A 25436-nucleotide genomic window follows, 5' to 3' on the forward strand; every position below is an offset into this window, starting at 1 on the left:
ACCACCACCCTCTGAGTACGACCCTTCAGCCAATCTGCAATCCATCTGACTGTGTAGGCATCAGTGCCACAGTTGCCCAGTTTTTTTAATGAGGATGGGGTGGGAAACGGTGTCAAAGGCCTTGCTGAAGTCCAGAAAGACTACATCCACGGTGACACCTGCATCCAATGCTTTTGTGACCTGATCATAAAAGGCAATCAGGCTGGTCTGACATGACCTGCCCCTAATGAAACCATGCTGGTTGCCCTTGAGCATCATCCCTGAAGCCAGCCCATCACAGATGTGCTCCACAATGATCTTCTCAAAGAGTTTCCCTAGGATTGAGGTAAGACTGACGGGCCTATAGTCACCTGGGTCCTCCCTTCTCCCTTTTTTTAAAGATGGGGACCATGTTAGCTATCTTCCAATCATTTGGCACCTGGCCCAAGCACCACGAGCACTCGTAAAGCCGTGCCAAGGGCCCTGCAATAACCTCTGCTCACTCCTTCAACACCCTAGCCAACATATATGAGGTCAATCTCTTCTCCCTTATCCAGGTGATACATCACCTGGTCATAGAATAAGATGAGATTGGCCAGGCAAGACCTACCCATTAAAAACCCATGCTGGCTGTCCCTCAGGATGTTGCCAATCAGCCAGCTTATCAAGAAAGGTCTCTTTGATAATTTTCTCCAGAATCTTACCAGGGATTGAGGTCAAGCTGATTGGCATTTTAGGTTGAAACTGGAATAAGCCAGTGCATCACACCTTTGCAAGGGGACAGCACCAAGGCAGGTGCACCAGTAGGTTCAAGTACAGACAAAAAGTGTGAGTACATTCTGGGAGTTGCAGGGAAGGTAACTTCCCTCTGAAGCCTGGGATATCACACATTGCTGGCATCAGGAGTGCAGGTCCAGGATTCTGATCCACTATGACAAACATCTCATGCCACACAGTCTTGATTTTAAGTATACCATAAAATCTTGGCTAGCTTGGTACAGATTTTAAACTATCCGTGTAAACTCAAAAAGAAAAGCTACAAGCCTTAGGCTGCATCACTGCAACATAAAGTCCAACACTCCTGAAGTTTATTTCATCAGTGTCAGAATGGCACCCTGTCTATACCAAACTGGGCATCCAGATTCTGTTCCCCGCCATCTCCAACCTCTCTCAGAAGCACTGGGGTGTTTCCTTCCTCAGGACTCGCATCTCCTTCCACCTAAGGGTTATTTTGTGTTTGCAAATGGACTTTATCCAAAGCTGTACATGGGCAGGCTGCTAGGGACAGAAGGAGGGAGCTTGTACACAGGGGTTGGGAAAACAGCTGAAACAACTGTGTTAGCCTTTGAAGTGGAGGGTTAGATGCAGACCTCTCATGAAGCGCTGAGCTTGTCAAACTCTACAGAGAAGACAGAAAGAGTAATGGGACCATCCAGGAAGAGTTCAGACATGAAAGAGAAGCAGGAAGGCAAGGCAGTTTTCCTGAGGAAACAGATCACCCTGATGAGGGCCAGTGCATTAGGCACTGGCACTGTTGTTGACAGTGGCATGTTTAATACTCCAAAAGGTGAAAAACTCTGGCAATGTGGGCATGTCCCTGATAGTCTGGCTGGCATGTGGGATCCTCTCCATGTTTGGCAAGTCATTCTTCAAATTCTCCTGCAAGGACCAGTGAGGTGGTTAGAAAATTCAGAATACGTGCATGTCTATATTCCAAAGGTACACAGCTGCTGTGAAATTTTTAGTGCAGGAAAAATACCAGCAATAAATTGTGACGAGACTACAAAACAACTAATTGGAAAAATAAACTGGAATACAATAGCATAGGTCCTTGATGGGTGCAAATCTAGTCTCCACAAGTTAGTATAGCTATCTTGATTCAACACCAGCTGAAGATGGTCAAGTCTGTTGATATACTGTTAAAAAAAAAAATAGGACCAGAGTTTATCAATTCAAATCCTGGCTCCATATCAAAAAGCTGCAAGAACTGTATGGCCAGCCTGGGTTTCTCTGCTGGGAAGGAGCCAGTTTTCAGGGCTCAGTCTTCTGATTCAGCAAGCCCAAGAGTTTGGGATTCTAGGTATTCCAAGATTAATATCAAATTTTTCTTTTCGGTTTTTTTTTTTTTTTTTTTAAATGCAAAAGTCTCCATCCCACTTCCCTGCAAAGGCAACTAGATGACTGTTGGGATTAAAAAAGAAAAATCGGTCACAATGATTAAGTCATGGCATTGTAGGCATGACACCTCAATTTTCTAAGGCACCCCACTTGGTAACAAGATGGGTTTGCACCTACGGTCATTTCTGGGTATCAACAGTTCCTTCCACAAATGGTGCTAGAGCTACAGCATCTTCATGCCAGCTATTGGCCCTATGCCAACAGCTGATTTGGTGCCTCTCTTTAATAGTCAGTATGGAGTCTGGTAGCAAGGGGGACTCGATAGCAGAAATCATAGCCTAGAACCTGGGTTTTCAGCCTTTTTGGATCAGTTTACCCCCAGTGGCTGAACACAGTGGAGCAGCAACCACTGCATACAAGCTTCTCCCACCCTCTGCATCTGGCTGGGCAGGCGGTACCTGCACGGCAGCAGGGATGGCGAGTGGTGGTGCTCCAGCCCTGCCCACCCATGTGTACCCCCTAGGGCCTTCTCATGTACCCCTTGGAGGGTAGGCATACCCCCGGTCGGCAGCCCCTGGTCTATAAGACTCTTGTATTGCAACTAAAGCTGGGCAAATGATTTACATATTTTTTGTTTGGTCACCACCAGCATCCCAAAAAACCCTAAATTCAATTTGAGCTGAAGGGAAGACTTGCAAAGTATTTACTTTGGGGCAAAAGAAGCATTTCATCCTATCCCATCAATCCCATGTTAGGCATCTTTAACAAATGTCAAGCAATGGAAATGAAGGATTGGGACTTTAGGACCTCCCAGGTGAATGCTCTAACCAAGATATAAGAATTACTTTAGATGTTCAAAGCTCCTCAAGTGTTTTATATGTGTGGAAACTGTGTCAACAGGAGAGAGAGAAAACACTCTGAAGACCATACTGGGCAGGGCACTTTCATGACAGAAATGAAACCAGATCCCTTATAGAAGAGGGAATTGAATCTAGATTTTCCACCTTTCAAGTGAGTTCACTAACAACTGGGCTATTGGCTAAACAGGAACCACCCTCCACCATTTCTTGGAGAAAGAAGAAATTTCTCTCAGCTGGACTTCTATCACAGCTCAGACACAGCATCCCACAGAATAGCCACGGTCAAGTCAGTTTCCCTATCTAGTTTGCGGCATGGTGGAATAGCCCTTTGCCCTGAAGTCAAAGACTGGGGCAATGATTCTTCATTTCTTAACATCCATGGCAGTGCTTCCTGAACTTTTACTCAGCATGATCCCATTTCCTCAGCATGGCTCCTCACTCCCAACTTGCAGCCCCCCACACCCTCCAGGTGCCCCTCACTCCCAACCCACAGCCCTCTGACACTGCCGGTGCCCCTGGCTCCCAATCCACAGCACCCACTCTCCCCAGGTGCCCCATGGTCAGGGCCCACAGCCCCCTGCCCCACCACCCCAGCCTAAGCCCCAGCTGCTACCCACAGGAAGCAGCAGCTGCTGAGACCAGAGCATGGAGCCCGGATCCCCATTCCCCTGGCCCCTCTCCTGGAGATGGCACAGACAGAGCAGAGCCCATGGTGGGCTGGGGGAGTTCAGTACCATCCAATACTCACTTTGAACTAACAAAAATAGCTATACAAAGATGGAGAATCAGGCTAAAAAATGAAATACCTAATCTGAGGCTTGATGGCTGTGTGAATAAACAAGAAGCACTTCATTGCTGTTTCAGCAACTATCAGTTTTGAAGTGTGGTTTGCACCCTGCAAGCTGCTAGAAGACTCCCAGAGTGAAGAGAGTAGAAAGCTCTGCAAGATTTGCACAGATTTTCATTCTGCACCAGATGCCTGGGACATTGGACCAAAGTTCAAGCAACTCCCATGGCTCCATCCCTGGTCCCACTTCAGAATACTGTGGTCATCATCCTAGATAAGACAGTGCAGAAGGCCTCAACAAAGGTGAACAGGGAGAAGGGCTTCTGCTTGCCTCTTCCATGGCATGTAGAGCAACCTCATGCTGTTGGCAAAATGGAACAGCTTGGTTTAGTACATTTTTAACTGAAAAAGAAAGTCTGAAAGTTCAAGAAGCCCTACATTAGAAACATATTACACCTGCAAAGTGAAGCCATTTAATAAAGTAACAATTCTGGACCTGGACCAGAGCCCACTGAGGTCTGTGAGAGCATTTCCATGGATGTCAGCTGGCTTTGGATTAGGCTCTTTAGGAAGCAGAGCAAGCCAAAAACCTTACACACTTTTGCTTCTCACCTCACAAAGATTTGAACTATAATCCCCCAAAATAATATATCAATTCAGTAGCCCCCAGGGCTGCCAGGGAAGCTTGTGGAACTGGGAGTACTAATAGAAGAGAGGCTCTTCAGTAAAGTATTCATTACTACCACTGTTGAGGCGGCAAGCCACAGGAAGGGGACAGAATTAGGCACTGGATATTTCAACCCGAGCTAAAAAGCCTGGGGATTATGTTCCTGGGGCCCTGAAGGTAGCTTATGAATTGTACCGCTGCTTCAGGAATGCTACACCACATTTATGAACCCCACTGCTGGCTCAGGGCCCTGCAGCTGCACAGTGCCACTTACACTTTAGAAATTATCTAATAAATGCAAATGATTCCAATGATGAGCACAACTGCCCTAACAGCTTGTCAGCTCCCTGCCTGGGGCCTGTAGACACAATCACCAACTTGCTGTGTCCCAAAACACCCTTCAACAGAGAAGATTAAAAAAAATACCATACAAAGACCCAAACACAGGAAATCCACCCTCATTTGAGAAGAAAAAAAGTTATTTCTGTAGTGCATGCTGAAGACTTAAAAGAATAAAGGACCATTGTAGATTGTGCAGGGGAGCATACCACATGCCCCTGCCAAGTGCACAGTTATCCTTCCTGCAGCACGAACACGTGGCTCATTAGGATAAAGAAACACCCACCAAAATATTAGATAGGACTGTGAGATGCGTGTATATTTCTACATGCTCCTGCACTTATTAGATCCCAGTCCTCGGTAGCAGCTGCTTCCTACCTAAATGCAAGATCAACCTTCCTTGGTAAGACACTGGTCTGCAACGTGGGAGATGTGGCCTCAGTGGTAGAACCTGGGGTTCCATCATTGACTTTGTGAGAGCTTGGTTGAGTCGTGTCCTCTCTGTCTTCCTAAGTAAGAAAGCGGTCTTATAATATTTCCTTTGTCGCTCCATAGCCAATGATCTTCAGGGCAGGAGTTGTTGTTATTTTATGCTTATATAGTGGAGGTGTTGGATGGGGTCTCAAACACAAAGAGGTAAGCACCACCTTCCCCCCCACACACACTTCTAGGTGCTTTGTCTTATGCAGAGCTTGGAACAAGCATTACAAAATCAGGGGGACACTATATCCATCTCCTAGAAACCCCTGGAGCCTTGCCTGCCTTCTTACGATTGTGGGCTGAATTTGTTATGATCTGGTAAAAACAGCCTGGTTTCTGTAGGGTGCTGGGAGAGAAGGGGTAGTAAATTGTTGCAGGATGAGGTTTTCTGTTCATTTGTTTTGTGCTCAGAGGGAGTCTCCTTTTTTTCTCTCTAATTGGGGCAGATTCCAGCTGCACAGCTAAAGGAACCAGCTGGTGAATGCAACACTGCGGCAAACACATGGACTTGCAAATGGTTGAAGAGAGGATAGAAGGAAAGCAGCAGGAGGAGAGAAGAGGGACCTGAGAAATGGAAATGAAGAGGGAGCAGGGGGGATGAAATGGTAAAAGAAAAAAAAAGTAGTGGAAAATCCCTGATGAGGAATGAAAATGAAAACAAGGAACAGCTTGCAGTATGATAATGAAACAGACGGTATTTCTCTGTAATCTGCAAACTCAATTGAGTTTTCTGGAAAAGGCCCCCTGCCCCTTAGAAATCCATTTGATACATGGCCTCCTTCATTTAGTACCCTCCCCCATCCCCCCCAAAAAATGGCTGCCAGATGAACAGGAACGTCTGGCACAGCACATCTGGGCTTGGCGGTGCTGTCTGCCCTGAGGAGGATGAGATCACAGCCTATGCAGCTGACCCCTACAGTGCTGGGACATAGTTACTCAAATGGTACAAAAAGTATAAAGATGACTTGGCTTGTTAACTCTCCCTGTATTCACTGTCATTAAAAAGGAGAGGTCACAGGCTGCACGGAAATAGAGTCTGAACTACCCTTTCATCAGTAGTTGGCCATCTGTCTAGACTTTTATACAGTACCACCCATCAGCAGGTTCCTGAGAGATTCTTCTAGAGCAGAGGGGAGTCCCTTGGAGCGAAAAGCAGGGTGGGGAAGGGGAGCAGCAGTAGGGAAGTGGCTACTACCATGGCATACAATAGTACCTTTTATTTCATAGGCATCATGTGTCACCCCATTATGTGCAATTTGTATCAATACAGTTAAGCACAATCAAAAAGTATGGGAAAATTAAGCTCAGAAAATAGAATGGCCCTTGCAAAACAGTGAGTTCACTGGGAAGCTCAAGGTGATCTGTACATCAAATTTTTTCCATAGGAGAGAGAAGGAACATTCAGGTTATCACCTCTGGGCCACCAGTTCAATCCCCTCCTACATAAAGCTGAGATCAAAAACAAACAAAGAATCAAATCAGTCAAGCTAATTGCTCCATGCCCTTAAATGTAACACGTTAGAAATAACAATTCCCCAGTTCCTAAAAAACATCCAGTTCAATGGTAAAAAAACTAGCCTGGGACTTGGGGACTTAAGTTTGGTTCCGTGGTCTGCCACAGACTCCCTCCATGATATTTGGCAAGTCACTCCTGGGGCCACCATTCTCCACTTGTGACATGGGAACAATGGCACTGCCCCAAGCTGACCATATGAGAAGAATGAGAAGAAACAATTAAGCATCAACTACTATGGTAACAGAGGCCACATAGATAGCAAAACTTAGATAGTTAGTAAAAGTTACCAGCAGAAGTAGTAGGCTTGGGCCTTGGGGAGAACTGCTCCATGTAGGGCCATGTCAGATCAGAGCTGAAGAACATTGCTAGAGCAGTCAGAGAAGTCCAAAAAACAGAGAGCAAGAAGAAAATATTTCAGCTTCCAGTGTTATCAGGAGAAACTTAACCAATGTACACAGTCTTTCTCAGATAGATAAAACCCAATTCCTCCCATTTAGAGGAAGAAAAGGAACAGGAATACACAGTTCAGCAAGTATCATATATCCAGGTTTCGACTCCACCAGGAAGTCAGCAAGTCTCTGTCCAAATCCCATTCTATTTTCCCTTCACTTATGAGGGTTGTGTAGATATGGTGCCATCTTGAAGGCAGAGCAGTAGACAGAAAATGTGAGTGGAAATGCAAAATGACAAATGCTGCTTCAAACTTCTTTTGTTCCTTATATTTTAGTGTCACTGTCCCCTTAAGTAATGGTTATGATAGAAGCAAGAACGTGTGAAGGGAGGATGGAAACCATGTGTGGGGGGTGGGAAATGGGATGGAAGGTGGGTGAAGGAAAACTGAGCTTGCCTCATTACCCCCTGAATTTATTCTGTATTTCAGTCCTGCCAATATTGCAGTGACATCCTTAGCTTTTGGTCATTACTTAACTGAGCCTCTCTTTATTTACCTTCTTGCCATGTCCCTGCCTGGGCTGTGAAGCTGGTCACCACCACTAATGTCTGTGAATAACCCTCAGAAAATCTATTAAACCAGCACGACGGGTTTGGAAAGGGGGCACGTCAGGCTCAGCTTGCTACTCCTGGCACTATCCGTCATTTCTTTTCACTACTTTTTCCACACAAGTCAACAGGGATGACTTCTTTCCAACTCTATAAAGTCTATGCAGAGCTTTACATATTTAATTAAACCTCAAACTATCACCTTCCCATTATTTCCATCACATTCCCTGCTTTCTTTGACTAATTTCCTTGGGGAAAGGCAGTAATGTTTACTAGGCAGACAAGGTTCTTTGAGTGAATCTGATCTTTTTTATTAGACCAACTTAAATGAACTTTGTCTGCCTATGTCCTTAGACCAACACAGCTACAACCTACGCCCCTGTAATGTTTCCTATGCATTTGTACAGTGCCTTCCACAATGGAGGCCCCATTCTGGGTGTTCCCATGGCACAAATAACATATTCAAAGTCTTCTAGAGGACCAAGGACAGTCTATACAAACTTTCATTTTCAAGGGAACTGACAGGAATTAGATGTCCAAACTTCTTTTTGTCCCCATGGGGAACAGAAACTTCACTTCTTTTTGTGTCTTTGAAAATCTCCACCATAAGTGACAAGAGTCAAACCCTTTTTCCCCTCTGGTTATAACATTCAATCACAGCAGGCCACCACCTAGCCCCCTTCCAAACACACACTCGTGCACTCGCACCTAAAAGACTAGCATAGCTTGTCAGACCATCTCATCTAGATCCCCAACATAGGAAATACTGCTGCACGGCTCTCTAAAAGAACAACCCAGAGGTGATGCCATAAAACTAAACAATCTGTTCAATTAGCAATTTCCCCTTATGCTCTTCAGGTCCATGGTGAGAGATTGTTCCTTTCATCCTTCCAGAGGCTTGTTTGCATAAAAAGCCAGATGGTCCTTGGCTCTGAATATGATATTTTCTTATGTACAACATGCTCCCAAATAAGACAGAAACCTTGTTGTTGGGAAGGCAGAATAAAGAAAGAATTTCCCAGAGTTCTGACTGCATAGACCAGGGGCAGAGACTAATCTTCAACTCATTCATCCTTCCTTTCCTGCTCAGTCAGAAGCTCAAACTATAACTGTTGCTGAAGTCTGGTCTCCACAGGCAGATCTACAAATTTAAAAAAGTCAGTAAGGCTGTGAAATAGAAGAGGCCAGGGGTAAACAAGCAGCAAAACTTTCAAAAACAGCTTAGCTTGATTAGTGCCTTTCAGGTCAAGGCCATTAAATAGGACAAACTGTTGTTAACACCTATGGAGTGAAGAGCAATAAGCAACTGAAGTCAATCGACTCCCTCACCTGCCTGAATAGAAATGCCTCTGCTCCTGCCAGGCAGTTGGTCTTAAACTTTGAGTGGAGCAGGAATCAAAGCAGGATGCTTTATTTTTTTATTTAGCCAAAAATAAAATCAGCTTCCTTGCTTAAGGCAAGTATTCCAATTTTGGAAAGCTAAATTGTTTTGGGAAAGCTGCCTCTGGGATGCAAATAAATGAAGGTATTTTTGACAATACATTGCACTACAGACTTATATAAGATTTATTGCCCAGAAACCTGCCTGGCTTTTCTCCTCATCTGGGATTATTTCAGGCAGCACATGCCTTTCCCGTTTGTTTCTCATTTTGGTTAAGTCTTGTCAAAGTTACTAGTTTCTTTAGTTCTCTTTGCATCACTTCTATTGCGACAGGTTTTTTTTTTTGCAGTATGCTCCAGTTCGGTATCCTCGAGAAATTTAACATGTTGCTGTGCTTATTGTCCACTGAGTATCACCAATCATGATAAAATAAGGAAGGATCCAAACCCAGTGTCTGTACTAAAAGCCTTTCCCCTACCTTGCCATTTACTTTGTGCCTTGCCCAACTCTGAGAAGTCTGTTTTTAGTCCATATGTACAACCTTGTTGTTCTTTTCTTCCAGCTCTAATAATTGCTCGCAACTGCTGGAGTGGCACCTGGTCTACAAATATACAGATTACTCTCACAGACATCAAGATGGTCACTCTTGGCATGATTATTGTCCCTGGAATGATGACCATTGCTGAAGGTAAGACAATTGCAAATTTGTGTTAAGTGAGGCAAGATGGGGCAACAGCAGGAGACAGAAAAGGGAGAGCTAAAACAAAAGAAAGGAGATGGAGCAGCAAGAGCAGAATGAGAAAGGGACTGAGATTTCAGGCACTACCAGAAACACAAAAGCTTACTCTCAGCCTAACATTTCCCCACCCTATGCACTGTCATCTCATCTGCCAGTACTGTCCAGATCCGTGCCAAGGCCTCTTAAGTGAATTGCTAGTCACCTGCCCAAGGCATTATATGTCCAGCCTATCTGAAACAGAAACAATAGGGTCAAGGGGGCCAAATTACATATGCCCCACTTAGTCATTCATGCCAGACGAGAGTCTGGAAACACTCCATGCTATTTCATGGATGGTGCAACTTGGTCTGTTTATGGCAAAAAGCTGCTCTTGGTGACTGCCTGCAGCAGATTTCCAAGAATAGACTGATCATACATACACCGCTTACATTAAAAAGCCCCACACACAACAAAATATCTCACTGCAGATAGATGTTGAATAGTAGCGCTCATCAGTAACAGGCACATGCATAACAAGATCTAACAGCTGGAAGCTGAAGCTAGGCAAATTCAGAAAGAAAGTAAGGTATGCATTTAGCAGTGAGGATAATCAACTACTGAAATGTGTCACCACCTGAATCATCATCAAAAAAAAAAAAAGAAATCAAGATGGAATGGCTTTTCTAAAAGCCATGCATAAACCTAACCATAAGCCTGGCTGCAGGAATGATTGGGTGACATTTCACAACCCTGCGTTATGCAAAAGATTAACCTAAGCCTGACTAAGTCTATGAAGTCTAATCTACCTTCTGACTTCAAGTTTATGGTATGCAATAAGTCATTTGAAACTGGATCCCTAGGATGTTAAAACTATCTCTGTAATGGCAGAGAGCTATGATTATGCACATCTTCCTTGTTGCATAGCTCTTCCAAAAGACCGTCACATTTACATGTTGTATTTCAATCCTTTCTTGATTAGGTCACTATGAGAATTTCCAGGATGCTTTTGACCCAAGTCTGCGGACTCTGGACAAGCTGCCTCTTGCTTTTTACTCTGGGATGTTTTCTTATGGTTGGTGGTATGTTTTCAGTCTATACTGACATTGCCTATTCAATTTACTAATGGAAGCCAAATAGCAAAGCAGGAGGTCAGAATACTGTACTATGGAGCTTGCATCAAGCTTCATCTGCAGCTCAGAGCCACAGCAGCAATGGCCAACTCACAGCAGATTTATCTGTCCTCTAGAGACTGGACTGAGATGTCCCACCCCTTTGCACAAGCATTCAGGTGTTAAGTGAAGTATTTCTCAGTATTTCCAAAGAGCACTTTAACTCCAGCATCCTCTGTAATGTTTTAATGCATATCCCAACAAAAGATGCCAAAGATTTTCCAGGCTGGATATAAAAAAAAAAAAAACCAAAAAAAAAAGAAAAAAAACCACATTAGAGGGGAGAAGAGGGATACAGGGAGCAGAACAGGGCATTTTCAAGTCCCAACATTTTTTTTCACCTTAGTGAGAGGTTTTTGCCTCAGTCAAAAGCCTTCAAAGAAACTGCTTTCCTTCCTTGTAGAAAGTCTCCTAATAAAAGGCATACAGTGCAAGAAAGGGTATCCCACACTGATAACCAGATAATCTATTTGTCTCAGTTCTTCAGACCATGCACAGGAACTAAGATCAGCAGTCCAGACACTCTTCTTTTCTAATTCCAGGTTTTATGTCAACTTTGTAACAGAGGAAATTGTAAACCCTGAAAGGTGAGCACCACAGCAAGCTGCTCAGATTCATTTCTGGTAGGCATCAGAAATAGAGCACTAAATGGTGCAATTTCATCATTTGATGCATAGAAGCTGGGATGCGTTTCCTAATGAGGTTTGACTTGCATGCGAATTCATTTATACATGTACCAGAATTTTAGCACAGACTCAAGGTCTATCAGATGTTACGTAGCCTGGCTTTGCCAGTGGCACACACCTGATGGTTCAGCAGAAGATACCATTCTCCCCACTACCAAACACCACAAAACAGGGACTACACTTGGTTGGATTGGAGGCACAACCTTTCTTCTAGTTTCCTGCTAAAAGAAACAAAAATTGACCTACGAGATCAGTCCCTGAATAACTATGCTTAGACAAGATTAGACCCATAATACACTGTATACCGTGGCTCAAGTCTGCCCTTACTTCAGTAAGGGTTGAAAGGAGGACAGAGGCAGCAATCTATTGTCAATCACATATGAAGAACTGGGCAAGGCTGGGGGACAGCAACTCAGAGCGGAGAAGAGAAATTTAGGACTGATCCAACTAAAACTTCTCTGATTTTCCTTTTAAAGCTAATCATTGTAGTAGCTAAGGCTTGAAAACATATTCAGTTATTTCAGGTTTCTGCAACTATTTCCCCTCAACAATCAGATTCCTACAGGTAGGTGCTACAGCCTAGGTTAAGTCTTCAGGAGTTTCATGCTGTATCAAAAGAGGACAAAAGGAAAACTACTCCCACTTAACAGTTAGGAAGCGTGATATCTGGCACAGGTCTCAAGTGTGCCCAGAAACGGTGAAGACCCCTTCAGGAAAGTGGTCTAAACTGCCATTCACAAATGTTACCACAGGAAGCCATAGGGGAATTTAACTGTGGACAATACTTACCATGGCCTCAGTCTCCCAATTCTGCGCCGACATCATTAGCACAAGGCTGCAATGCCAGGCTCCAGAGCTGAACAAAATCAAAAACGTTGAAATCCTGAAAACTTTCATGAACCAGCCACCCCAAAGCAGTTCAGATTTGGATTGATTGGCACTTTTGTCTTTCAAATTTAAACAATTCTACCACATTTAGTTTATTATTTTTGAGCAAATTCATTCTGAACTGAAAAGCAACTGTTCCAGTATATATATATAAAAAACAAAACAAACAAACGAGACACATCAACAGCTTCATAATAAAAATTGTTCCAAGCCCTTCCTTTCCGAGTAGCTTTGGTTTCTGTGCACCGGTAATTGGGCTGGAAAATACATCAGAAAATTCCTAGCCAAGTGCACCAGATTCATAAGAGAACAAGGTAAACTTGAATGGTAGAAGAGAGATGCAGTAAAAGAAAGCCTTGCTTTTATTCTATCCTAGGAATATCCCATTGACTGATACTGTCCTTGGTCACTGTTACTCTGGGGTACCTCCTGACTAATGTTTCCTACTATTCAGTCCTGACAACAGAGGACGTGCTGGTTTCTGAAGCTGTGCCTGTGGTGAGTATGGCCCTTTTCCTTTACACCAGATATGTTCAGTGGAGCAGAGGGAAGCCTTCACATCTGGGACCATCTTCAAGCACTACTGGAAAGCAGCCAGAGATTTATTAAAGGAAAGAACAGATTGCGGATTCTGAGGCCCGAGGCAGGCTGTCTGTTTCCACCTTTAATGGGAAGGACCAAGCAATAAAAGCCGATGGTTTGGGGAGAATATGACCCTGACAGAGATCCCTTCTGTTCTCTGAAGTAGTTCGGATACACATCTTTAGCAACATGCCCATAGACACTGGATTGCATGCATCCCTCTCATCTCTGGTCCTTAAACATGGGTTCTTCCTTTGTTTCTAGAGTTCTGCAGATAAATCTTTCAAAAGCATTACATCAGTAGTTCCAGTCCTACTTGCTCTGTCCTGCTTTGGTGCTCTGAATGGAGGAATGTTTGCAGCTGCTAGGTGAAGGTCTGTCTTTTCCCCATAAGAACTGTTCAAACTTTTATTCAAAATACTCTCTCAGTAGCCATTGAGCTGCTTAGAACATTCATGCCAATCAGTAAATAAAAGACAACCCAGTACTGGTGCAAGTACCCAAATATCCTTTAACAAGTTTCAGCCATCTAAGCAATCAACGCTTGGGCTGCCAAAGTTGGGGGACCCCCTTCTCAGAGGATCTTTGGCTGCTGTGGTTTTATTCCTTGCAGCACATGACAAACATCAGCACTCAAAGCTTAAGGGAAGGGTATGGCCCCATGCATTGTGGTTCTACTTAAACAGGATGGTCATTAACATTAAAGCTAAAGTTGGTGGTCTCTAAAATGTTAGAGCCAAGCAGGTCCTCTCACTGTATCATGAGCTCCCTCTTGTGGTGATCAGTAGTGAAAACTGTATCTAATTGCCCGTTTCTTAAACTGGTCAAAAGTTTTCAGACAAAAAACACCAAAAACTTTTCTCCTCTCCAAACAAAAAAATTAAAAGCATAGTTCTGCAAGACAAATATTTTTATTAGGGGAAGTGAGCAAATATGGAAAATAAGAAGGGAAAGGGGTCTTTATCCATTAAAAAAAATTTTTTTTAAACTAAAGAAGTTCACTTAAAATTCTGTACAGAAAGAAAAAATGTTTCACTTCTTTTGATATTTTTCACCTTAGTTTTTGTCTGACCAGCTTTACTCACTTCTACCCACCAGGATGTTGTTTGTGGCCTCAAGAGAAGGACACTGGCCTCCTCTCCTACATATTCAAGGAAACACACCTCTGCTTGCCCTTTTAGTAATGGTGAGCAGCGCTTCCTTAATGTTGGATGATGCCTGGGGGCAGAGAAAACCTACCATTTTTAAAGAATCAATTCAGTCACCTCTCCTACTCATCATGCTTGACCAGGGTCACAGAAAAAAAACCCCTCACGGATATTTATGCTGTGGTGATGATTAGAGACTTCAGCCAAGTCAGGTTTCATTGCGTTAGGCACTGTACGTACTTGGCAATGGTTCCTGCCCCAAAACAACCTACAGTCTGAAAGGCTGAAACACATAACAGAAGGCCAAGATAAGGGAAGGAGAGAGCATAGCCATAAAAATTAGGGCACAGCCTTATTGTGGGGGTAATTGTTCATCAATAAGAAGCACTGATGAGAACTTCCATTTACCTATACATTATGCAGGCCAACAGACTATTCTAGCAACTGCTTATAAAATGAGCCGGTTGAACTGAGTGCATTTCACTATCCATTTACAAAAAGTCTTGCCAGCATAATCAGAGTCTGGCATGGGGCACCTAGGTAGAACAGCACAAGGGACAAACTTGCAAGGATGCTACTCATGAGTGTCTGGTGCCTCCTGAATCTGGGGGACAGGGGCAACAGCCCTGCAGACAGCATCGGTGTCAGCTGTCAGGGGGACACGTGCACCCCTGTGCACCCCCTACCAGTCGCCTATGCTGCTACTGAATTCACATATTACCTAAAGGTGACTTGGACACAAGCTGAGTAATAGCTGGATAGCACAAGTTTCTTTACCCTTGATATCCTTCCTTTTCCTGCCTTTGCTGGCCATACATAATCAGTGCATCACTTCATGTACAAATGGAGCTCTTAAGGACAGTTTCATAGTTTGTAGGGTCGGAAGGGACCTGAGCAGATCATCTAGTCCGACCCCCTGCCATGGCAGGAAAGAGTACTGGGGTCAAATGACCCCAGCAAGATGTGCATCTAACCTCCTCTTAAAACACCCCCAGGGTAGGGGCCTGCACCACTTCTCTTGGAAGCTGGTTCCAGACCCTAGCCGCCCTGACTGTGAAGTAGCGCCTCCTGATATCTAACCTAAACCTACCCTCTGCAGCTTGTGACCGTTATTCCTGGTCACTCCTGGCGGTGCTCGGGGGAACAGGGACTCCCCCAATGCCTGCTGATCCCCCCTGACTAGTTTATAACAGGCCACAAGATCCCCCCTCAGCCTTCTCTTTTTGGAGGCTGAACAGGTTCAGGTCCCGCAGCCTGTCCTCATAGGGCCTGCCCTGTTGTCCCCTGATCATACGAGTGGCCCTCCTCTGGACCCTCTCCATGCTGTCAACATCCCTCCTGAAGTGCGGCACCCAGAATTGGACGCAATACTCCAGCTGTGGCCTGACCAGTGCCGCACAGAGGGGGAGGATCACCTCCTTGGACCTGCTCGAGATGCATCTGTGGATGCATGCCAAGGTACGGTCGGCCTTCCTGACTGCCTCTCCACACTGCCGGCCCATGTTCATCCCGGAGCCAACGATGACCCCCAGATCCCCCTCCACCTCCGCGCTGACAAAAGGGGAGTTCCCCAACCCGCAGGTATGGTGCCGGTGCCTGTGTCTACCTGTGCAGATCCACAGCACGAAGCACAATGCCTCCCCATTCTGACTGATTGCAAATGCTAATATTATCTTACGTCTTGTGAGGAGTTCAGGTTCTAATCTCCGTAGGTTTGTGAGTAGAAAGAGAAGGACGAGTTTTCACTCATTTCACATGAAAAAGATTAAATGGGGTAAATTTTCAAAGGCAGAAAAAGTAGTTGGCACCCACTTCCCATTGCCTGAATTCCAATTTCCCTTTTGTGCCTTTAAAAAAAAAACCAACCAAACAAAAAAACTTTAAAACGTATTTTTCCAAATATTTTTCACATACCAGCTATGAACCAACTGCCCAGAAGACTTTTCAATCTATTGACTGCTCTGTGAAATCCTATGAAATATGAACTTTCATTTCTACACAGGAGAACTTTTACAATCTTTTCTCCAATGCCTGATGAAGGGCGTTTGTGCCCGAAAGCTTGCAATTAAAGATTTTTTTGCAAAAATCTTGGTCTAATAAAAGATATCGTCTCTACTGTGATTCCTGACTGCCTTTTCCTCTAGACCAATATGACTACAACCTGGATACCTTTTTCAAATCTTCGCATTTTAAGATTTCCCAGAGTGCCCATCAGCAAGGTAGCTCACCATTTCCCACATAAATCTTCACTGTGCAGGAATCAGACGCTCTAAATCTACAACCAATCTTCATCATCACAGTTGTAACAAGGGCACAGAAAACAAGGCAATAGCTCCCAGGTGCTGACTTGGGCCTGGGGTGGGGGGAAGGAGGCAGTCAAAAAGTGACTGATTCCCCACCAGCCACAATCGCAATTGTAGTTGTAGTAGCAACCTAAAGTGTGCACAGCTCCTATGCCCCGGGGAACCTACTAGAGGGACAGGAATGGGGCCCAGACACTGAGCATTCTCAGTGGGCAAGGGAGGCAAGTGTGGGGGGAGGCAGATGGCAAGGGGTAGGAGTCAGGCCAATTCATTTATCTACTGCATGCCCCCTTAGCTATTGCTTGCACCATTGCAGTGTTGGGATGGAGATTAATGTAAGACAACTCTCCAAAATCCAACTCTATACATGGAAGTTTGTAACAAGAACATGCGTCAACTTCCCACCAAAAAAATTCTTACAGAATTAGTGTTCATTAACCTCCCTCAAAAGCAGCCAAAAATGAAAAATAAAAAACCTATTACCTTAGTAACCACCTGAAACTCTCCACCCCTCCCAATCTTCCTATGTTGGTTCAGTGAAACAAATGCATCCAGCTCTCTTTCCTCCACTTCTTCTGTTTCCTCACCCCAGTCAATGTAGTGTTTCAGTTCATGTGGCCCCATTTCAAGACAACCCCTTAAAAACTCCAAATTTTCTTACCTTCCATAAACTGGTTTTAACACTTTCTAACAGTGTCCCTAATATGGTTTCCTCAAGCCTCTTTGGTATGAGCCCATACAATACCATCTCTTCTGTTAAGGACTGGCTTATTTTTGTAGTGCCCCAAAAACAACATACCCTTTCCTGCACCACCTTTGCATAGGTACACTTCCAAAACACATCCCACCATTTCTCCATTGCCACACCTCTCCCTTGGACACTTACCTGCTCTCACTAAACTCCATCCATGTTGTACCTCCCTAACTAACATCTTTCAAACGATCAGCCATGCTAGATCAGCATGCTCCCCTTTGTCATTCATCAGCCACCTACCTCCCTCTATACCTTTTGCACTTGCCCTTCTGTAAGGTGAATCCAGACTTAGTGGGGCTCACAGAAACCTGGTGGGATCCTACCTATGACTGGGCAGTGGGCATTCAGGGATACACACTATATAAAAGGGACAGGACTGGGAGGAAAGGTGGGGGAGCGGGGTCACTATGTCAAAGAGCAACTCACATAGTCAAGAATTAGCTTTGGGGCAGAGGAAGGTCAGGCAGAGGCACCGTGGGTCAAACTTCAAGGGGGGCAAGGTGAAAGAGCTCTTATAGTGTGTGTCTACTATAGACCACCCTGCCAAGGGATTGAGTTGGATCAGAATTTCTCAGTACAGCTGATGAAGGCAGTTAGGTCTAGGGACATCAGTGTCATGGGGGACCTAAACTCCCCAGACATCTGCTGGGAGGAGCAGTCAGCCAGGTCTGACAGTTCGCGTAGGTTCCTAGCTGAAATACAGGACCTCTACCTTATCCAGGAGGTGCACAGCCCCACTAGGGGAGATGCCTTGTTGGACCTGGTCTTGGCCACTGGGGATGACCTGGTGAGGGGACTGCAGGTCCTTGACCACCTGGGTGACAGTGATCATCGCCTGCTGGAATTCACCACCCAGCACAGGGTGTTGAGGGCTTATACCAAGACTAAAGCCCCCAACTTCAGACGGGCCAACTTCAACAAACTTAGGAGATTAGTGGGGGAGGCACTGAGGGCCCAAAAGGCAGAGGATATGGGAGTCCATGAGGGATGGTCGTACCTTAAGGGGATGATCCTCCAGGCTCAGAGTGTGACAGTCATCGAGAGAAAGAGGAGGGGGTAAGAGTGCTCTGAAGCCCCCATGGCTCAGCAAAGGCATTCGAGAATGCCTGAGGGCCAAAGGGAGGTGTACACCCGGTGGAAGGAAGGGGCTATCACCAAGGAGGAATACTCCTCCTTCACCCGTGAGTGTAGGAGAGCTATTAGGAAGGCCAAGGTGGGGATGGAGCTCCAGCTAGCAACTAAGGACAACAAAAAGTCCTTCTTCAAATACATTGGGAGTAAGAAGAGGACGCTGGGTAACACAGGGCCCTGCTAGACTCAAATGGTAATCCTGTGGCTACGCCAGATGAGAAAGCTGAAATTTTTAACAAGTTCTTTGCCTCTGTTTTCTTGGACAAGGACCAGGACAGCTCTCCCACCACAGGTAGGGGCAATCTTGGGAGTAGCACTGCCAGGCCTCAGGTCTGCGCAGATGTAGTGAGGGACCTTCTGGAAGGGTTGCATGCTTTCAGATCTGCAGGCCCTGATGCCTTCCACCCACGGGTATTGAGAGAGCTGGCAGGGGTCATTGCTGTGCCCTTGGCCCGGCTGTATGAGAGATCATGGTCCATGGGCCAAGTGCCTGGAGATTGGAAACTAGCTAATGTGGTCCCCATTTATAAGAAAGGGAGAAAGGAGGACCCAGGAAACTCTAGGCCCATAAGCCTCACATCGGTCTTGGGGAAAATCCTTGAAAAAAATTATCAAGGATCACATCTGTGAGGAGCCAGCAGGGGAGATCAACATGGGTTCAAAGACAGGTCCTGCCTGACCAACCTGATGGCTTTTTATGACCAGGTAAACTAAATCCCTGGATGATGGTGTCACCATGGTTGTAGTCTTTCTGGACTTTAAGAAGGCCTTTGACACTCTCTCTCACCCCATTCTCATTAATAAATTGAGCGACTGTGGCATTGATGCCTACACAGTTGGATGGGTCAAAAATTGGCTGATGGGGCGCACCCAGAGAGTGGTGGTGGATGGGTCATACTTGACCTGGCGGGATGTGAATAGTGGGGTCCCTCAGGGCTTGCTTCTGGGGGCTACACTGTTCAACATCTTCATCAGCAACTTGGATGAGGGGGTGGAAAACACATTTTCCAAGTTTGCCGATGACACTAAGATGTGGGGAGAGGTAGGCATGCTTAAAGGGAGAGAGAGGCTGCAATTAGATTTAGACAGACTACAGAAGTGGGTGAATGGTAACAGAATGGGGTTCAATGTACATAAATGCAGGGTGCTGCACCTGGGGAGAAGGAATCCACAGCATACATACAAGCTGGGGAGCTCCCCCCTTGTGAGCACAGAGGCGAAAAGGGATCTTGGAGTCATTACTGACTCCAAGATGAACATGAGCCGCCAATGCCAGACCACAGCCAGCAAAGCCAACCACATCTTGTTGTGCATCCAAAGATGCATCTCAAGCCAGTCCAGAGAGGTGATATTTCTCCTCTCTGTGACATTGGTTAGGCCACAATTGGAGTACTGCGTCCAGTTCTGGGCACCGCTGTTTAAGAAGGATGTGGCTTGCCTTGAGAGGGTTCAGAGGAGGGCCACCCCCTTGGTTGGAGGGCAACAGGGCAGGCCTTATGAGGAAAGGCTGAAGGAGCTGAACCTGTTCAGCCTCAGCAAGTGGAGGCTGAGGGGGGATTTGGTGGCTGCCTATAAACTCGTTAGGGGAGATCAGCAGCAAATAGGAAAGGCCCTATTGCCCCCAGCAGCACCTGGGGTGACCAGGAACAATAGCCAGAAGTTGCTGGAGAATAGGTTCAGGTTAGAGAGATTAGGAGGCACTATTTCACTGTTAGGACGGCTGGGATCTGGAACCAGCTTCCTAGGGAAGTGGTCCTTGCTCCTACCTTGGGTAAATTCAAAAAAAAGAATTGGGGGGGGGCGGTCAGACTAGATCTGTTCAGGTCCCTTCTGATCCTAAACTACTATGAAACTATCAGGTCCCCAACTGATGCTTTCCTGTCTGTATGCGCACATATCATTTTTTTTTTTTAAATCAGCCATTGCAATCTTTCAGGACCTCCAGCCCCACCTTTCCTATTTTGTACATCCTCATAAAAATTTTCATTCTTATGTAATGAATAGGAAGTTGCCATGCTCATGGCTTCTTCTAAGAGCACCCCCCGCCATGCATTCCATCTTCTCACAACCATACCTGCCAAAAATCAGCTAAAGCATGCTACTTTCCCTTCCCCCTCTGTTGCCATTTTACACACTGCACTTATGTAGTTTGTGTAAATGAACAACCCTATATCTGGCATCCCCCAATGTCTCTTACTTTATACAGTTCCACTCTGGCTGACTTTTCTCTTTTCGTTTTCCAAAATAATATACATTTTCTTTTGTACTTTCTTTACCTGCCATCATGATGGTAGAAATAATTTTGGTGTACAAAATGATCTGCAGGAACACAGCCATTTTTCCAGTGAAGTGTCCTTGCCATCCACAACCATAATACTTGTTGTACCTTCACTGGTCACCTTTCCCCCACACTTTGTTTCCTTTCCTTTCTGTCTCAATTGAAATCCCTAACATTTTTTCATCTTTCCCTCCACTACTTCTAGTCCAAACTTCTCTAGGTCTCTCCAGTTTCTTCACTCCCATTATAGTGCTTTTCATTTTGTTTAAATTTAGCCCCAGTCACTTCACCATATTCTGTTGTATGGTCTAGTACCCTTTCAATCAATCAATTTTTCTCTGACCACTACATTGATGTTGACCATATAGAGCGTACACTTTACCTTCCCCGCCTCCTAGTATTGTTACCACACTTACGATTTCAAGTTTCTTTATTCTTTGCACCAGCAACTCCATTCCACATACAAACAAATGTCAGTGACAATGGGCACTCTCATCTTGCCCTGTTTGGATTTTAAAGACTGTGCTCAGATGGTCCATTTATTAGCACTCAGTTCTCTGCCTTGCTATATAACAGGTCTTATCCATCCTACCAATTTCTCCAGGAAACCAGTTTTCCTTCACACTACAAATATAAAGTCATGATGCACACTATCATATGCTTTCTCCAGATCCAAAATTTGCTACTACCGCATTTAAAATTTCCTTTCCTGAATGTGTCAGTGTATCCCTCATCAAGTCAGATATCCCCCTGCTTGGGAGCCCCTGGGCATCAGAGCCCGCTGGAAAAAAAAAAACAACTTTGTTTTTGATCTCACACGGTTGGGCTGTGCCCAGAGGAAGAACTGGCTTCATCTTTGCGGAATCTAACAGTAGTTATCGCCCCATACTCACCTGCTGCAACTTGCTGTCACTTCTGGGTACTGGGAGGTGTTCCCATTTTTAGAATTCACTTCAAGTATATATGCAACTCATCTCCCCTGGGGCTCCAGCCTCCCCTTACACCCCAGCCAAACACCAACCAGATGTTCCAATACGGCAGTTCATATTAGCTGCCAATAGATGTACTATTTCTTTGACAGTCTTTTCTTTCACTCAGTATCTCCTTCAATGCTATTTTCAGACGGAAAATATCCTGGCTACTCAAAAACAGGTCTGCTCATGGTTGTGACTGACAGAGAATGGTAACTGTCAGTAAACAACACAGGTTAGATATCAAGGTCTTGGGACACTAAACATTTTCTGTTTTGTGTTGTTGGTGTTGGGTTTTTTGTTTTGTTTTTATTTTTTTTAACTTTGAAACCAGTTCTTCCCTGGGCTCTGAGAATGCTCCTCAGTAAAATCAGTCCCAGATATAAAACATTGGCATCCCCCAAAAAGTGAAAGTAAAAACCATGAGAAAACTAATGTATGGACCATTCTTTGTTTTCTTCTACCCATGGTACTTATGCTAAAAAGATTTTCATCTTACTTTTAAACCACCTTTGCAGCTGCTGATTTGTCTCTTCTAGTTCCTGTCATAGCCGTTTTAGCTTCCTTTAAGAGCTCCTGCATCTTTCTTCACAGCTCTGTCAGTTCTTTATTCTCCCCATGTTTTTTTGGCCTGCTTTCTTGAAAAATTCTCCTGTCTTCTTCCTCACCCATCATCCACCATTCTTTGCTACTCAGAAGCTGTGATCTGATGAAGTGAACTTAAGGTCACAAAAGCTTATGCACTTTTGATTTAGTCTATAAAGTGCATCTCTACCTGCCTTCTGCTTAGCCAAAACCAGTTTTCATGTTTTCCAAAGCCAAAAATTGCCTTAATGTAGGTCACTTTCCTATAAGCCTTTGCACCTCACAACCAAGCAGATGATGAACAGTATTCTGGAGGGCATTATTTGTGCAGGGATATTTGCTGCCCATGAAGCCTAACAAATTAGATTTAGGGAAATCTAAAGAATCAAAGGTGAATCTTCCAAATGATGGTGGTTGCTCAGTACTGCTGCATTGGAAACTGGAACTTTATATTCTGTTTAAAGAAACCAGAAAAAATAATCAGTCAAAGAGACTAAGTGTAAGGGATATGCTGAAGGTATTTTAAATGGGTTGCATCCAAGACCAGTTTTACTTTATTTTTTCCCAAAAAAATAATCAAAGTTTTTAGGTTCCTCATGTCCTACCAGGTCAGTGCTTCAGAGTGTCTGCTCTCACCTGTGGAGTAAGAAACATTTTTCCAGACACTTTGGCTGGATAACCACACAAGGAACATCTATAGGCAGTACACTAACAGTGACAAGTTATGTGGAGTTGCAGACACTGTGGACGTAGGATTGGGATTCAGAAATGACACTGACATATTGGAAAAATTGTCTGAAATGAAAACTCAAGGACAAAATGTGAAGTACTGTGCCTAGGAATGAACAATCACAGGCACAAACAAAAATTGTGGCATGACTGACTAAGGCTGCAGTATCGAAGAAAAAGGACTGCAAGTTAATGAACTACAAGGAACAAGCCAATAACGTGTTCTTGATGCAAAGGAAAAAAAACAATAGCATATCATTCCTGTTAATACAACCTGGTGTGTTGCTTGCAAGTAAAGTGATTCTTTCAATCCATTCAGCCCTTGTCAAGCCATACCTGAAGCATTGCGTCCAGTTTTGAATTCCACATTTCAAAAGAAATTGGAAAGCATCCAGCAGAGAGCAACAAAAATTATTAGTGATCTAAAAGAACTGATTTATGAGGAAAGGCTGAAAGAACTGGGATTATTTAGCCTGGAGAAGAGAAGATGGAGGGAGCATCTGATAACAATCTTCAAATACCGAAATGGTGGTTATGAAGGCGATAGAGCAGATAGTTCCTTGTGGCTGTGGGACAGGACAAGGAGCAGTGATCTAAAATTGCAATCCCTGATCTGGAGAAAATTTAATCTAGATGCCATGTCCCATTTAATGCTTGGTCTCCTCCCTAGGACTGTGGCAATTTAGTATCACTTTTGGCACTGGTTTTATGATGTGCACATCTGTCCCCTAGCATTTGGAATGTGATCTATTCATTTCACAGTTACCTGCTGTGTTAGGTGCAAGTAACTTTTGATCCCCACTAAAATGAGCTGAATATGAACTGACCAGGAAGTAAGCTGTTCCCTAGTATGTCTCCATATCTCAGCTAGCCAATCCCTCCTTAAAGTCTTCAGTCTTTGTAGTAAAGATGTTCTTTCGGCCGCTTCAGCCTCTGAGGATTCAGAACACTATGGGGAAATGAGTCTTACCTGTCCCTAAGCAGAGGCACATTACCTACATAAAAAGGGCTTGCATAAGTAATTGTTATTTGAGTCTAAAAGTTTCTGGAACATAACAAAATGCTCCAGAACATAACAAAATGCGACTGGATCAGATGCAGGGTCAATTTAGTAAGGCATCTATTCTCCCACAGGATACATCAGTAGTGTAGGCTTCAAAACAAGGTATAAGAAACCTCTGTAGTAACTAAATATCAGCATGAGAATGAGATTTAGCCTTTCTTCCAAAGTGCTGATTAAAATTAGTGAATTTATTCTTTAAACACTCCTTCTGAGTCCATTCTCAGAGACCAGATTAGCACTTCTCAGGAGTTCTGCTAACTTCTATTACTCCCCCCCAGAAAAACAAAACAAAACAAAAAAACTTGTTATTTCACAAGTTACCAGCAGGGTGTACACTTCGATCAAAATTACTGAAGTATACTTGAAAGAAATCTGAATTTTTGAGCATGGGGTAGGCAGGCATCGCCCCCCCAAATCATTGCAACAAATAAAACTGGGGAACTTGTTCTCCTCAGAAGTTACCTTTGGGGAATAGTAAGAGGTAGTACGATACTTCAGTGGTACATTCAAAGCCATCACAAATGAGCAGACTTCGTGTACTGAACTTTTAGTTAGCCTGCATATTCCCTAGACTATTGTGTTTCCAAGACCAGGACAAATACAGTAAGAACAGTACAGATAAATAGAGATATCAAATCTAAACTAATTCTTTAGAAGTTGGCAGCATTTATGGCTTCAGAGAACTCAGGCCTTAGGTAGTATTTTAGACAAAGTATTTTGTCCTAGGAGCTAGCCTTCCAGTGAAACCATACAAATTAACAAGGCTTCATTCCTTGTCCTTAGTAACTAACTATCACCAATGACTTTTCCCACTTGTAAAAGAGTTATATTAATATTTTATTTACTAACTAGGTGTCATTTTTAATGCATTACTTCCTCCAGCAAACTAAAGTGAATGTAATGTCAACTAGCTTTTCCTCTCTGGCTCTCATGAACTTTCTTTTGGGAGTGTGCATGTATTACTTACCACCAGTAAAAGCTTACAGTCGAAGATCACTTAGAGAGAAAATTGCAGGATGACATGTCCCACGACTCCAAGTCTTTATTACCAGCAGCAGTTACAAAACCCAGGTCTATGTTAGGAAAAACGTGTTTACTTAAAAACATTAACTACCATATCCAAATACTAACGTAGTTGACTCCATCAGTCCTGAGACTTTAGCTCACTGAGACTGCCTCTAGCAGTTCCTGTCTCTCTGCAGATTTATTTTAAACTCAAAACAAAAGGTCATTCAGGGTGAGAAACCCAACCAGGCTCTTTAGTAGGAACACTGCACCTGCAACAACATCCCTGACCCACTTAAA

General features: G+C 44.2%; 1 protein-coding gene and 1 pseudogene across 3 annotated transcripts in view; one reads left to right on the top strand and one right to left on the bottom strand.

The window, feature by feature from the left end:
- The window catches only part of LOC149866292 (cystine/glutamate transporter-like), a 62089-nt gene extending 36809 nt beyond the window's left edge, over positions 1-25280 (bottom strand). The window contains exon 1 of one of the 3 annotated variants that reach the window (XM_090043272.1): positions 25099-25280. The gene's annotated coding sequence lies outside the window, so the exon portion shown is untranslated. Of the gene's footprint in view, positions 1-3763; positions 3899-22253; positions 22801-25098 lie in introns of those variants that run through there. The other 2 variants (XM_090043273.1, XM_090043274.1) reach the window with 2 other exon arrangements.
- Positions 1342-14511, top strand: LOC149866293 (cystine/glutamate transporter-like; annotated as a pseudogene).
- Positions 25281-25436: the final 156 nt, after the last annotated feature.

Source organism: Crocodylus siamensis, chromosome 4 (assembly GCF_052110815.1).
Source record: "Crocodylus siamensis isolate JL-2025a chromosome 4, ASM5211081v1, whole genome shotgun sequence".
Lineage (NCBI taxonomy): Eukaryota > Metazoa > Chordata > Crocodylia > Crocodylidae > Crocodylus > Crocodylus siamensis.